Genomic DNA, 15,144 nt, shown 5'->3' with positions numbered 1-15,144 from the left:
GGACCATGTTGGTCTTGCTCACTGCCTATTCCCTGCACTGGCCTAATGCCTGGCTTGTGATAGGTCCTCAATAGATGCTTGGTCAATGATGAGATTAGGTGGAGGCGCGATGGGTGACACAGTGGGTCAGTGGCGAAGGAGACTTCTTGGGTGAAGGAATTCCTATTACCATGACGGATGAGTTGTAAACAGTTTCTTTGAGGTTGTGTGTGTGTTTTGAATTATCAATAAATACCATTGCTTTTTTTTTAAAGTATAAAAATACTACACTGGGATGTATGGTTTCATTATAATATATTCTTTTTAAAAAGTATTTTATTTATTTATTTGAGACAGAAGAGAGAGCGAGAGCACAAGTGGGGAGGGGAAGGCTAGAGGGAGAGAGAGAAGCAGACTCTCTGGTAAGCAGGGAGCCTGATGCGGGGCTTGATCCCAGGACCCCAAGATCACGACCTGAGCTGAAGGTAGATGCTTAACTGACTGAGCCACTAGGCGCCCCCATTATAATATATTCTTATCCTTCCTTCCTCCCCTTCTCTTTTCCTTTCTTTCTTCCATCCATCTATCTTTATGTATAGAGAAGTCTAGTGGGTACCTGGGTGGCTCAGTCTGTTAAGCATCCAACTCTTGGTTTCAGTTCAAGGGTTGTGAGATCGAGCCCTGCATTGGGCTCTATGCTTGGTGAGTCTGTTTGAGATTTCCCCCCCTCCACCCCCCATCCCCTTCTGCTTCTTCCCCTGCTCATGCTCTCTCTCTCTCTCAAATAAATAAATAAAATCTTAAAAAAGAGAGAGAGGGGTAGGAAAACGTTCATTTGATGCTCAATTTTAAGTGGTGAGATTTTAGGTAACTTAAATTCTTTTTTTGTATTACATGAAATTTTATGGCTTTTGTAATAATTTATCAAGACAAAGTCAATAATTATTTAAGCTTTAAAAAATACATGCTCTTTGGCAGATTGTTTGGAAATTAGGGTCCATTAGCACATCTGGTCTCAAAATCTGCCAAAGATGGGTGAGAAGACAGTGTGCATCAGCTCTGGTGGCCAAGGTCTGCTTCTTCTTCTAGAATTCTGCACAGGCCCCTGACCTGTATCTTAGACCACGCCTCCGTTGTTCTTCAAAGTTCCCTTCTCTGAACCCAACATCCCAGACCCACTTGGAAACTATCCGTATCTTGGATTCATCGGCTGGATTCTTCAGGCCACAAGAGTGTGGGCAGTTTGCCTGGGCTTCAGGTTAGGAGTGAAAGCCACTGCACTGAGGGGTATGCCCCGAGCCCACTTGAAGGTCTTTGGGTCTCTGGCATTGGGGTCTGTACGTATGGAAGGAAAAGGGGAAGAAAAAGGGCATGTTTTAAATAGGTCAAATCACCCTTGTAGGAGTTTTTCTGGGGTCTTGTCCCTTTGTGCAGGGAATGGAGGCCAAATGTGTATACTCTTTAGGGAAGAGCTGACCCCAGTTGGATATCTCAGCTTGTGTCCCATCTGACCCCAGACCAACATTTCATTTTACTCTTTTCAACCCTGTTGCATAAAATCTCAAGCTCTGCCTTTAATTTTCCTGAGTGGTTTCCAAATATACTTTTCTTGAAAAAAAGTTCTGCTTAGTGCCCCCATTGAGTGACCACCCACCTGATATTGCCAGAACTAGATCCCCATTCCTTTCCCAAGAAATGTCTCTCCCATCTCCTACTCTGGCACAATCAGTATTATGAACTAACCAGACCCACTTCTCTACTTCCTTGGGCATACAGGAGAACTACATTTCCCAGCTTCCTTTGCAGTTCAGTGGAGCCATGACTTTCTGGCTAGTGTAATGTGAATAGCAGTGACGTAAGGCAGTTTTTGACTGGGCCCTAACACCTCTGGAGAGGTCTATGTCTTCATTGTACAGAGCTTGAAAGGCTTGGGAGGCAGAGCTTGAGAGTCTCTGTGTCTTCATTGCACAGAGGGAGAGGATCCAGCGAAAATGCGGAAGAAACACTCTGAGGTCCTAGGGAACAGTAGAATTAATTAAATCATGTAGCCTGGGAACCTAGGTCACTCTGTGAAGAAGAAAACTGTGGGAAATAAACTTTTATTGTGTTTTCCTCTTATGTTTAGAGAATTTTTGTTCTTGTAGAAAAATAGCCAACTCTAACCAAAACCCCTGCTTATACTTCAAACCCACTTAAAACATTCCCATCTCTTTCTAGACCTCCTGAGTATCACAGATGAAGTTAATCTAGATTGATGTCTTCCTCAGAAATGTTCTTATCATAGTTATTGTAAAACATTTTCTCGCATCCTGTCCTTTCTCACTAGACTGGGAGATCAGAGCTTTGTCTTATTCATCTTTGTAAACTTATCACTGACCACTGTATCTGGAACGTTCTAGGATTTCCTGGGAAATGGTGGATGCATTGAACTAAAGTCTGTTTGACCAAATTTTGTGTTCTTGTATACTTTGCATCTCAGACTGAGCTAGAGGGGAAAGAACCCAACGTTGACGGGATCTGAAGTGCAAGTTCAAGTCTCAATTGTCCTCTTCTGTGTAGTAAGCAGGTCTGAGGTCCTCAGGGAAATAATTATATTTTCTTCCTCCTCCCACTTCCCATGAACATGGCTGCAGACAGTTGCCCAAACATGGCCAAGGAGAGGGACCACTGTTAGAAGGCATGGTTCAACTTTCCCGAGAAGGTGGTTAGAACGAGCTGGAAAAGATAGGGACATCCCCAGATACCTATTTGGCGAAGTGATAGTGATCCCCATTTCTGCCTCAAGACCAGATACCAAGCAGTCAGGGCAGAGAGTCCCTGTCCAGACAATTTCTGTTCAAGAATGAAATGCCTTTTTATGCAGACTAGAGGAGAAGAAACTCACCCGACTGAAGAGCTAAGAGAGGGCACACAGCAGTGGCCCAGGAGGACCCCTTCCGTTCTGCTCTGCCTATCTTCACTCTTCTGGGAAATGCGTTGCATGACTTTCCTGGGGTGGAGGGCTCCAAAGTACAAATGTGCACCCACAGCAGTTTCCATGATGTGTTTTCTCCCTTTTTACCATAACTCAAGAAAGTCAATGCATTTAGAAACTAGAGTGGTTTTCTTCAGACATTCAAGTTACATTTTTACTTCCTCAGTTCAGCTCTCAAACTCCTCATCCTAATTGACCAAGAACTTGAGAAAAAAAAAATGGAGAAGGAATATCCTGAATCATTTACCTAGAACTTGGACAGGGTTTACACCCTGTCAAGGGCCAATGGAACTTCTAAGAAATCAGAAAGAGGTGGGAGTCCCAGAATTCTGTTCTACAGAGCCATGAAGTTCACAGATGCCAAGACTGGCTCGGTGGTGCATGGAGACTGGGATCACCAATGAAAATTTGCAATTAATACTGGGAGGTCAGTCCCCAGACAACACTATGTAAACTCCTGCAATGTCTTATTTTCTGTTTTAGGCAAAGGGTAGACAGTTTGTATGCTAGTTACTGTCCATTCATTTCACAGGTGCTTACCATAAGCTGGCCACAGAGATTTGGTTCCTACTCATAAGCAGCTCAAGTTATCCCTCCCAATTCAATTTTCTCTGGGAAGTTATTCACTGAGTGTGTTTCATGTTTTAAATGAGCTCTTAATACACGGAGGTTATCAATCTAAATCACTGGAACCTGGACCAAATATTTTTGCCCTGGAAGTGGCCAGAAAGGATGACTTGAAGGTAGAAGAGGGAATGAAGTTTATTCTTGCCAAGAAAGGGGGTTCGCTAACAGGTTTAGGTGGGGGCTGGGAATCTCAGGGCATCAGGAAGTAGAGAGAATTTGAGCAATCCTCCAGATACCGTGTTTCCTCCGGAGTGTTCTGCAGAACTCTAGTGAGGAATATGCTTTGGGTAAAAGTGTTCTGTGGCCAGACATGTTTGGAAAATTTTGTATATCATATCAAGATGTTTGCAAACATCTTCATGTGACATCATAAGGACTCTAGGAAGTTTTATAGGAAAGAAAACTAATCATGTTTCTCCCACCCCCGACCCCAGGCATCCCAGACTTATTCTACAATAAATTATTTTGTCACTTAATACCAATCCACATTGCACACATCTGGCATTTTTCTCACCACAAATTATGAAACCCGGAACATCATTCTATCCAAAAGGAGTTTTTGGTAGTCAAATACATATTTCACAATTATTTTTATTAATGTACCTAGTTGCTTGGGGCTATAAATCATTCATTGCGTGTATATTATGGGGACCTCTCAAAGATATTATGTTGTATTATGTGACGTTATAAAGTACGTCATATATACAATATCGAGCCATATGATCATATATGTAGTGGGTTGAAAGTATTTATTATTTTAACAGCCTACACCAACACTGTGCTTAGAAAGGAAGGGAATCTGGAAAAGACTTTTGTGAAGAAGATAAGACCCAAGTGTATATATCATCAGGCACAGTAGTCATCAGAGAAAGGAAGAGATCAATAATTTCGTTTGGGAAGAGAGAACAAGGAAAGAAATCTGTCAGGACGAGAAATATGCCAAGGAATAAGGCAGAAGGGAGGAAGTTGGTGTTTAGGTTTTAAAATTTTAGTAATTTTTAGGAACTAACCAATTCAAAATCAACTTCAAGCTGTTTGTGTTGCTATCATGTAAATCCCTGCGTCCCTGCAAAATTATCAGCAAGGATTTTTATACACTCACACACTTTGCGCTAATGTTTAATTAGATGGGAATTGAAAATAGTTGTGTGGGTCGATACAGTACAGGGAGTACAACCCTAAGGGGGTGGGGGTGCCCCAAACTGAAGCGTTCAGTGGGAGTGGGAGCCCAGAGGTCTCTAGGGTAGTTGTGGGGTTTTCACAGAGGTCTGGGTATACAATGGGGGTTTGATCATTTTTATCTGTATCTTATGGAGCTGGAAATCCACATCTGGGGTATGTGTGTGCATGTGTGTGTGTGTGTGTAAAGTGATGGGTAGAAATAGAAAGAGAGAAAGAGGGGAATAGAAATAAAGATATGGAAATAGAGGTCTTTCAGAATCTTCATTTTCAATTATAAATGTTTCATAGCTTGGAAAATGTATAAAAAGTGGTTTTCTCTGAAACCCTGCACAAGGCAGCTGTGGAGGAGGGAGGCAGGAGGCTTTGGGAATCAATCTGTAGAAGCCGCAGCAGTTGACCGCAAGTCTGTGGCCAGAGGGAAAGGGGAAGGAGAGCCCGGCTGTCTTCTCTACATGTGGAATTCGCTCAGGGCTCAGGTAGAACAGCACAGTCCTATTCTGGGACCAGAAAGACAAACAAACGTTCACAGGCAGGTTTGGGGAGAAGTGACTAAAGAGTACAGAGATAGAAGGAGACGAGGGGCTGGGGCTCAGTGTGAAGGGATTACAAAGAGTGAAGCAATGATCTTAGGTTGCATAAAACAAGGTCTGCTGTCTAGAATGGAGGAGGTGACAGTCCTTTTTTGCTCTGGGCTGGCCAATCTACCTCCTTTCTGGATTCATGCTTCTTTTGGGGGCTGGGCCACCAGTAGTTTCCAGAGTGACCTTAGTGAAGTGAAAAATCTGATCATGTTAGCCTCGTCTTTAAAACCATTCAATACACACCCCTATGTTCATGGCAGCAATATTTACAAAAGCCAAGAAATGGAAGCAGCCCAAGTGTCCACCGATAGATAAATGGATAAAGAAGATGTGGCACACACACACACACACACACACACACATGCACACGCACACACACACAGAGGACTATTGCAATCATAAGAAGGATGAATCTTGCCATTTGTGACAACATGGATAGACAGAGGGAGTATTATGCTAAGGAAAGTTAAGTCAGACTGAGAAAGACAAATACTATAGGATTTCACTCATATCTGGAATCTAAAAAAGAAAGCACACGAATAGACAGGCAGAAAGCAGAATCAGACCATAAACACAGAGAATGGACTTAACGGTGGCCAGAGGGGAAAGAGGCAGAGGGCTGAGGAAAACGAGGGCAGAGGAGTGGGAAATACAGCCTTCCAGTTAGGGAACGAATGAGTCATGGGACTAAAAGGCACAGCATAGGGAATATGGTCAATGGTATTGTGCTAGCATCCTGTGCGGACAGATGGTGGCTACCCTGGTGGTGCGCAGAGCGTATTACAGTCCTTGAATCACTACATTTTATGCCGAAAACTAGTGTAACACTGTGTGTCAACTATACTTACATTAAAATTTTTTTTTAAACCATTTGATGGCTTCCCGTTGCACTGAGAAGAAAATATGCCCTCTTCCCCCTAGCTTACAAGACCCCTCATGATCTTTCCTTCTGCAGATCATTTCCATGAACCAGTTGGCTTAAAATGTTCTCTCTCTCACTTCCTCTCATGGCCCAGTCGACTTCTGTTCATCTGTTATATCTCAGATCGGATGTCACTTTTTCAGCTAAGCTTTCCTTGACCTCCGAGATCAAGTGATGCAATCCATTCTCATTCCACCTGCCCGTTCCCTTCCTGGTATTTATTTCCCAGCAGAGGACCCTTCTCTGCACTGGTGCGTGGTTGATGAATCCTGGAGGGAAGTCCTTCAGCCTAAAGAAAGGTGGGGAGGTTTGAGCGGCATCCACCCAGATGGCTTTTCTCCCCATCTTGGGACGTCAGCAGGTTGGGATGAAACCAAGGATATTATCAGCCTCCGAAGTTGAGTGGAGTATTAGCTGATCCTCAAAGCCAGTGGTCTTTAAGCTAATATATATATATATATATATTTTTTTTTTCCCAAAAGATACATAAACAAATTTGTTTTTGGATCATCAACTGCCATATGAATTCCTCTAATATTTGTCTAATTGAGAAGGCTCCTTGAATTTCTCCTTTTGATGTCATAATTTCCCGTTTCCCATGAAAAATGGAAAAAAATAAAAAAACCTTTTACCCATTGAGAATCTCATTACGGTGCATTGCACTCACATGAAAAACTTCCAGGGAACCAAGGAAAGGGATGATGCCAAACATTAAAAATATTTTATGGTGTTAGATGATTGTGTGATAACTCATTGCAGTCATAACTTGAGTAGCAATGGTTACAAAAGAAGCTTCCATTTCTATATACTTGTTTTTGTGGACAAATTTTCTAAGCATTTAATGTCTATAAAGACAGATAAACAAACAAACAAAAGGAATAGAATCAATATGGAATCCTCTTTCTTTCATATAATTAGTCATAATCATCCTCAGAAACATACACAGCTTCATGGATCCATTTCATTGAAAGATGCATTTCCAATACGATTGTATTATTTCTGCTTAATAAATATTTATCAAAATTTGTAATGTATCCATCTTGTTTTAATGCATGGCTTAGTAATAATAAAAATGGTATCTCCATATAGAAGAAATACTTTTTAATACTTAGAACCGTATAGCCCTAGGAATTACAAATGAAATTTAAAAGTCAATTTATGTACATATTTTTGTAGCAGATAAATATGATCAATAAAGGATTTTCAAGCATCAGAGTATATTACAGGAGCTTAAAGTTCTGTGGGGAAGTGAAATGAAACCCTCAGTTCTTGGAGAAAAAGGAAAATGTAAACTATCTGTTACACAAGAGCTCGTTCATTTTTTTTAAATAGACGGAGGTGGTTATGAAATTGCTATGATCTTTTTTTTTGGAGTCTATGGGCTACATTTTACAGTTTTGTCTAAAAAAGGTCAATATTCACAATATACCAGAAACGGTACCCTTTGCAAGGAAAACTCTTTCGGTGAGTAAGCAAACAGCGAGTTTGAAGACCAAGGCCCTAAGGCACTGCTCCGGGCCGTCGGAAGGCAGCCCAGCTCTGCCCGTTGACATGGGCTCCACTGATCATTTGTGCACCTTGAAGCGTCTTCCCTACTCTCAGGACTCCACGCCGCTTTCTCAGATCATCTCTCATGACTTATAATTATGCACTAAAGAAGACCTGACCGAAATTCAGAGGCGTCGCTGACTGCAAACTCCGTGAAGACAGGGCTTTGCCTGCTTATGCTCATCTTCTTATCTCTAGATAAGTGCTAGCTTGGGGCTTCGAGCTTCATAGAAGCTAAGGAATTATTTGTGGAATGAATGGATGAGTGAAACAAAGGGAAAGCCTTTAAAAAGCGAGTCCTCCAGGATAGCAATGCTTCCAGGTTACTAGTATGTATCCATTCCTCATTCATTGTTTGTTTCCTTATTTGCAAGATTACCTGTGCACTTCCTATGTGCCTGTGTGTTTGGTGATGTAACTTGCACATGGAGGGCAGGAAAGAGCTAAAGACTTGACTCAGGGGGACTGGGAGAGATCTTGGCTCCTAGTGGCAGTCAGGCTTTTTTTTTTTTTTTTTTTTTTAAGAATTTTATTTATTTCCTTGACAGAGAGAGAGAGCACAAGCAGGGGGAGCAGCAGGCAGAAGGAGAGGGAGAAGCAGGCTTCCTGCTGAGCAGGGAGCCCAGTGTGGGGGCTGGATCCCAGAACCCTGAGATCGTGACCTGAGCCGAAGGTAGACGCTTAACCAACTGAGCCACCCAGGCGCCCTGGCTTTCGATGTCACTTTGGCTACTCTGGAGTTGTCCTGTTTAAGACCAAGAGAACACCTCTGAAAAAGAAGGTGTTGGGGTACTGGGGGCCTGGGGTAAGAGATCCTGTTAAGTACACCCTCCTAGGAAAGTCTTCTCTCCTCCCGAATCTAGGAGTCTGTTGATGACCCCTTGCACGGTCACGGACACTGGGGCTAGAAGAAGAGCTCTGGGAGTGTTCCAAATTGTGCAAGCACAAAATACAGAGACTACAAAAAAATGCAAATAATTAAATGGAACAAAAACACATGGAGAAATCGAAGCTTCTCCTTTGTAGCGGCGAGCATGTTTGCCTTTTAGGGTGGCCCCCTCTGTCTCTGAGTTTAGGGAAGCCAAATGAACAAGAGGGCTCTTTCGAGCACTGCCTTGCAGCAAGTTGGCTTGGGGCACTCCAGAAAAAAACTGCTTTACAGCAAAACTACTCAAAAGAAGGTGAAGAGCTAGTGGCCAGAAGAAAGACATCCGAGCACGATTTAGTAAAACCCATGTCTGAACCCTGACTTTGCAATAACCAGCTGTGTAACTTTGGCAAATGACTTAACTTCTCTGGGTTTCAGCTTCCTCATTAGTAAAACGGGATTTCACAATACTTCTTGAATAAGAGAATGGATATGAAAGCGTTCGCTTCATGAGAGATTGTCCAGTACATGTCAGAACAGTTGAAAAATAGGGATTTCTAGAATAAGACTGGTATCTGGACACCCAAGAGCAGAGTTGAGAGAGTTGGGTAAATAGGACAATCTTTGGGTCCAACTATGGCTTGGACATGTGTGTGCTTACAAACGTCCGTAAATCTCTGGGTCTAAGAAGGTTCTCAGCCTTGACCCTTGCTGACACTGGGGGCTGAAAGGCTCTGTTGTGAGTGGTGGGGTGCTGCATTCTAGTGTGGTTAGGAGCACCTCTGCCCTCCACCCACTAGACGCCAGCAGCTCCCCTGTGCAAAGCTGAACAACCAAAAATGCCTCCAGACATCGCGAAGTATCTCCTGGGTTGGGGGGTAAAATTGCCCCTGGTAGGGACCCGCAAGTCCGCAAGATGAACTCACATGCAGGAAACTCTGTGTGTGTGTGTGTGTGTGTGTGTGTGTGTGTGTGTGTGTGTGTGTGTGTGTAGAGAGGAATTAACGGGGGGGGGGGTGGCTAAATATTCAATGTGCCAATAACTTAATAAGGCAAAATCTGAGCTTTTTCTTTTTAGAGGCAACCCAAATAATTCGTAAACTTAAAGAGCAAGCTGTCAGTTACTATAAAGCGTACAGCATATATTCGCTTTGCAACATTTCTTCACACGGTACTATCATTGTCTATTTCTTAGGCCAGTTCCCCATTGACTATTAGCTTCTTGGGGGTAGAAACCACTTCTTTTTTCTATACCTTAGGGCATGGCAGAACACCCAGCCCATAGTTGTTGAATAAAGGCAGTATTTACTGAATGAATGGAAGAAGTCAGAAAACTTTAGTGTGGCTTAGAAACCATACAATGGCTCTTACAGATCTATTGAATAAGAACGATGGTATATGCTGTGTGAAGAGGTTTCTTTTAATGCTTAATAAGTGGACCAACTCACCTGAATAGTTACAGAAATTCAGAGATTCAACTTCAACCCTGAGAACTGAGGCCAAATTCTTTTTTGACTGGATGAGTAGATGGCTGGATGGAAGGAAGGAAGGATGGATGGATGGATGGATGGATGGATGGATGGAAGGATGGAAGGATGGATGGAAGGATGGACGGAAGGATGGACGGAAGGATGGATGGAAGGATGGATGGATTGGTGGATGGAGAAAGATATGAGGTAAAGATGTATGTAACAATTCTTAAACACAGAGAAGAGTATGGAAAGAGTATGGTAATGTTGACAACAGCAGAAACTAACATTTATTGAAGCCTTATTCAGGTTTAAGCACTGTATTGGTGTTTTTGTATGTTATCCTATTTAATCCTCATAATGATGAAGGTATTATTGTTCCCATGTTAAAACCAAGGCTGAGTGAGATTAAGCAACCCACTCCAGATGGAAGGATAGGCCTATGAGCCCAGCCCTAAGTGTCTCAAATATCCAAGACAATCTTCGGTTGCACTGCTTTATAGAAGACTCCCCCATCCAAAATGGAGGGCACAGACCTGTGAGGGACTGTGTCTTGGTCTTCCAGTCCCCCATCTCCTCCCCCCAGCGTGGTAGACACAACCTGGCTCTAGCTACTGGCCTGGTGCTTCTCCAATAGGTCTTTGACAAAATATTTAATGTATTTATTTGAGAGAGAGAGAACAAGGGAGAGAGCACATGAGGGGGGTGGTGGAGGGCCAGAGAGAGAGGAAAAAGCAGACTCAGCAGACTCCTCGCTGAGCAGGGAAAGTGGGGCTCGATCCCAGGGCTCCAAGATCATGACCTGAGCTGAAGGCAGGAGCTTAACCGACTGAACCACCCAGGCACCCCGACCTCCCAGCAGGTCTCTTTGCTGCCAGAACCTGTTGGCAGTGTTGACAGGTCACAACCCACGTGGCTTTGGCTGGGTGCCCACCCCACACAGGGCCCCCACACTATCAGGAGCCCAGGGCAGGTAAGTTCTGGGGTAATTACCTCTCACCATGATTGCAAGCTGCCTGTGGCTGTGTTCATCACCAAGTGAAAAGATGCCTTTTCTGTTGGAAGCCCATCCCTCACCAGTCAAACCAGAAAGGAAACACAGAGGGCTAAGCCATCTTAATGCTCTCCAATCCCGTCCACTGTGTGTGTGCATTTTAACACACGCTTTTACATGAGTCCCACAGCCATTCTGGAGAGAGCACTCTCGGGAGCCTTGAACTCCAGAATAAGCTGTCAGCTCCATCTGGCATTCCCCAGTGAGGCTTACGTTCATTCATTCATTTCATAAATCAACCACATTTACCGAGGTTCTTCTACGTATCAGACATGGTGTTAAGAGTGGGAACGAGACAGTCAAGGGCATGGAGCTTGCATCTGGTGGGAGGGGACGGAAAGCAGAGGAATAATGAGACGAGTCCTAGGGAATCAGAAGATAGGGAAGTAATTGGGGGTGGGCGGAGCTGCGGAAACGCAGGTGATCGGGGAAGACTGTCCTGGGATGAACAGGGTGAAGTGCCCTGACTGAAGCCCTTGGGGAGGGGATTGGGGCCCATGAGGGTGGAGGCCACTGAAAAGCCCCGGGGTCAGAACGAGGCCTGTGGCTGTGTTTTGAGGCATGTACGTTGAGTTATAGGATTAAAAAAAAATAAAATGGGAGAGGAAAGGGGGAGGGTGAGAAAGAGAAATCCAAATCTGTTGTGAGCCACAGAAAGTTTGAAGGAGGTAGGGCCTAAGATGGGAGCTTTGGCTGCCCCAGAAAAGGGATAATATGGTCGACACAGAAGAAAATGGAGCTACTCTTTATCTGTCAGCAGATACTGAGCCAAATGCTTGACATATGTTGCTTTATTGAATTCTTCTTAAAAGCATTGAGTAAATCCTTGTAATATATCATGATGCTTATTTCATAGATGGGGAAACTGAGGCTCAGGGAGTTTACATACATTTTGCTTGGTCATCGTACTACGGCCGATGGGGTTCAGATCTTCAAACCTAGCATTTCATGTCTCTAAAAGGCATTGCCCCGTCCCCGATGAAGGGCTAGACCCTCCGAGGGTGAGCACCAGAGTGTCTTGTCTGGGGTGGAATACAGGTAGAATTTCCCGGGGATGAGAAGGGGGAGGGTGGTATAGATGTGAACTCTTCCTAGGGCTACACGTTTGGTGGGGAAGGCAGAGGGCTTGGGCAGAGTAGCTTGCGTGGGTAGGTTCCGGAACTCAGATTTAGTTCACTGAGTATATTAACAACAAATATAGTGATTAGACAATTGAGTATGTGAGTAAACACTGAGTCGTAATATGCACATCCATTCAGAATGTGCCAATTGGGGTGCCGATCCCTGTCTCTTCCATTTGGATCTGTAGACCTGTCTTCCCCTAGACTAGAAGGCAAGGGTCATTAGTTTTTTAAAGATAGGTGACATGTCCAGACGGTATGATGAGTTACATAGTGAAAAGTTCATCTTCCTTCTCCTTGAGAAACCACCAGAATCAGTTAGACCATTTTAAACTTAAAGGGTGAGTTTGAGGGCTTCCAATCCTTGTTACTTTAGACGATCTCCTGTACCTTCCTAAGCCCCATTTACTCCTTAATTAAACACATAATTACTAAGCACCTACTGGGGCAAAGCCTTTGTTTCTTTTTTGGTATGTTTTCTATGGTGCTGTAACAAAGGCTCGCAAACTCAGAGACTTAAAACGACACAATTTATTCTTTTACAGTTCTGGACACCGGAAGCCCAAATGAGTGGGTAGGCTGCATTCCTTCTGGAAGCTCTAGGGGAGAATCAGTTTCCGTGCCTTTTCTAACTTCCAGAAACTACTTGCATTCCTGGGCTCCTGGCCGCCTTCCTCGATTTTCAAAGCCAGCAGAAAAGCATCTTCAAATCTCTGTCTCTTGCACTCTGATTCTCCTGCCTCTCTGTTTCCCTTTTAAGGGTGTTTCCAATTAGATTGGGCCCAACTGGGTAATCTAACATAATCTCCTTATCTCAAGATCCTTAAGGGGCTTTGAAATCCCTTTTGCTTTATAAAGTAACAAATTCACAGGTTCTGGGGATTAAAATGTGGACATGATTGGGGGCCATCATTCAGCCCTCCATGCCATTGAAAATGGAAATATGTATGCCCAAGTCAAAAAAAATCCCGTATCTCTGAAATAAATTATAACTCGTCCAATTCTCTCCACCCATAGACGCCACCCGGTTGAGCCCCCTGTCATCTTTGCCTCAGGTCACTGCAAAGCCTGTTCAGCAGGCTCCTGGTTCCTGGATCCCTCTTCCTGTCCATTCGCCACTCTGCAGCCAGGTGGCCTTTCTAAGCACACAACTGGCTCATACCGTTCTTCTAGAAACATCTCAGTGAGTCCCCCTTGGGCTCAATATGATGTCAAACCTCCTCTACAGAGTTAACAAGATTTCTCATAATGCCACCCTGCATCCATCTTGAATGTCTTCCAGCTCCTCGAGTGCCCCGCCAAGCCCCGGTCTTTGCATTGCTCTTTTCATCTTTCAGATCTCAGCGTAGGTGTTTGCCCCCTCCAGGAAGCCCACCTGATTCTGCAGAATTGGGCTAGATTAGATCCTGCCTCTATGGTCCAAAGGCTGTGCTGTATCATCTATCACACCCTCACTGTGCTGAATGGCCATCCATCGTGCTCACCTGCATGTTTCATAAAAATTTATTACGCGAGTGTATGCATGAATACATGAATGAGTGAATAAGAGTCTCGCTGTAGAAACAGACTCTCTCTCTCTGGTCTCCACCCCACCCTGATATTTATCATCAACCTTGATTCTTGGAGTGCAAAGCCTATTTGGGAAGGTGGGAGCTGGTACGGAGGGCAGCCGGTAGTAGCTTGTCATTAGAAAAGTAGCCATACGTATGTACCTGCGTGCATTTTCTTTTTTTGGCGGGGGGAGGGGGTGCATCTGACAGATTTTTAGCTGAGTTTTTAGAGTTGGGGCCTTGCCTTCCTCTCTAGATCTAGAGAGACCGACTGTGCAGAGCAGGAAACCATCAACAGCCAGAAACAGTTCAACAAGAAGCATTTGCGGGTGTAGACTTGCCTGCAGACACACTGCGCACTCACTAGGTTTTAAGGGAAAGCACCTAGAAAGGGTTCTCTGCACCAACACGCACCCTCTTCTCCTTAACCTTCCCCTTCCACAGAATATTCCTGGCTTTCCTGAAAGCCAGGTACCAGGTCCAGCGAGCTGGAATTCCCCAGAGAAGGGAGAGAGTCGGGCTGGGGACTCTGGCAGGGGGGCACTTTCTTCCTGCTCCCGGACGTGCCAGGCGAGGCAACGAGCCACACATGCAGCTTGTTTTGCTGGAAAGAGCAGCCCCAGCGAAAGGCACGACGTGGCAGCATCTCTCCGGGCGGGTGGCAGCTTACAAGATTCCACTCTTCCCATGCCAGCCTGGCAGCCAAGATGGCGCGGCGGGCTCTCCTCCCAGGAGAAACCTCTGCCTCTCACAGGAGGTGGATTACAGGAAGGATGTGGGTGTTCCGCGTGCATATCAGGGATTCTTCAGCGGGGGGAGAGAGCAGATGAGGTGGTTGGGCAGCCGAACTTGCCAAAGACACAGGGCACATTTGATACAGGCGGCCGCTCTCCCAAGCCCTAGGTGGAACTCTTTCCTCCCTCTCCCTCACCTCCCTTCTCTGGGCCGGCTGGCTCGTTGGCTCCCCTCTCTCCCTGGTCGCCACAGTCCTGTAGGAAGAGTAACTTGTTATTTCCTCCAGGAGGGCACAAGCTGTGTCTCCAGCGCCTGAGAGAGGAAGCTCCTTCCAAGACACAGTCTCTCCACATTCTCTCTCTTGTCTCCAAAGCACATGTCCTGGCCACACAGGGACAGGGAATTTGAAAGGCTGTTATTTCCAGACGAAAGCAAAGTAGGCTTAACTCACTTCTTGTCTGGGGGTAGGTCTTCCTAAGCAGATCCTGGCCCCGAGGCCGGAGGGTCTCATGGCTATTGAACATGGCGGTCACC

Source organism: Ursus maritimus, unplaced genomic scaffold (genome assembly GCF_017311325.1).
Source record: "Ursus maritimus isolate PB19 unplaced genomic scaffold, ASM1731132v1 scaffold_22, whole genome shotgun sequence".
NCBI classification, from domain to species: domain Eukaryota; kingdom Metazoa; phylum Chordata; class Mammalia; order Carnivora; family Ursidae; genus Ursus; species Ursus maritimus.
The sequence above is the reverse complement of the archived record's forward strand: the minus strand, read 5'-3'. Positions refer to the sequence as shown.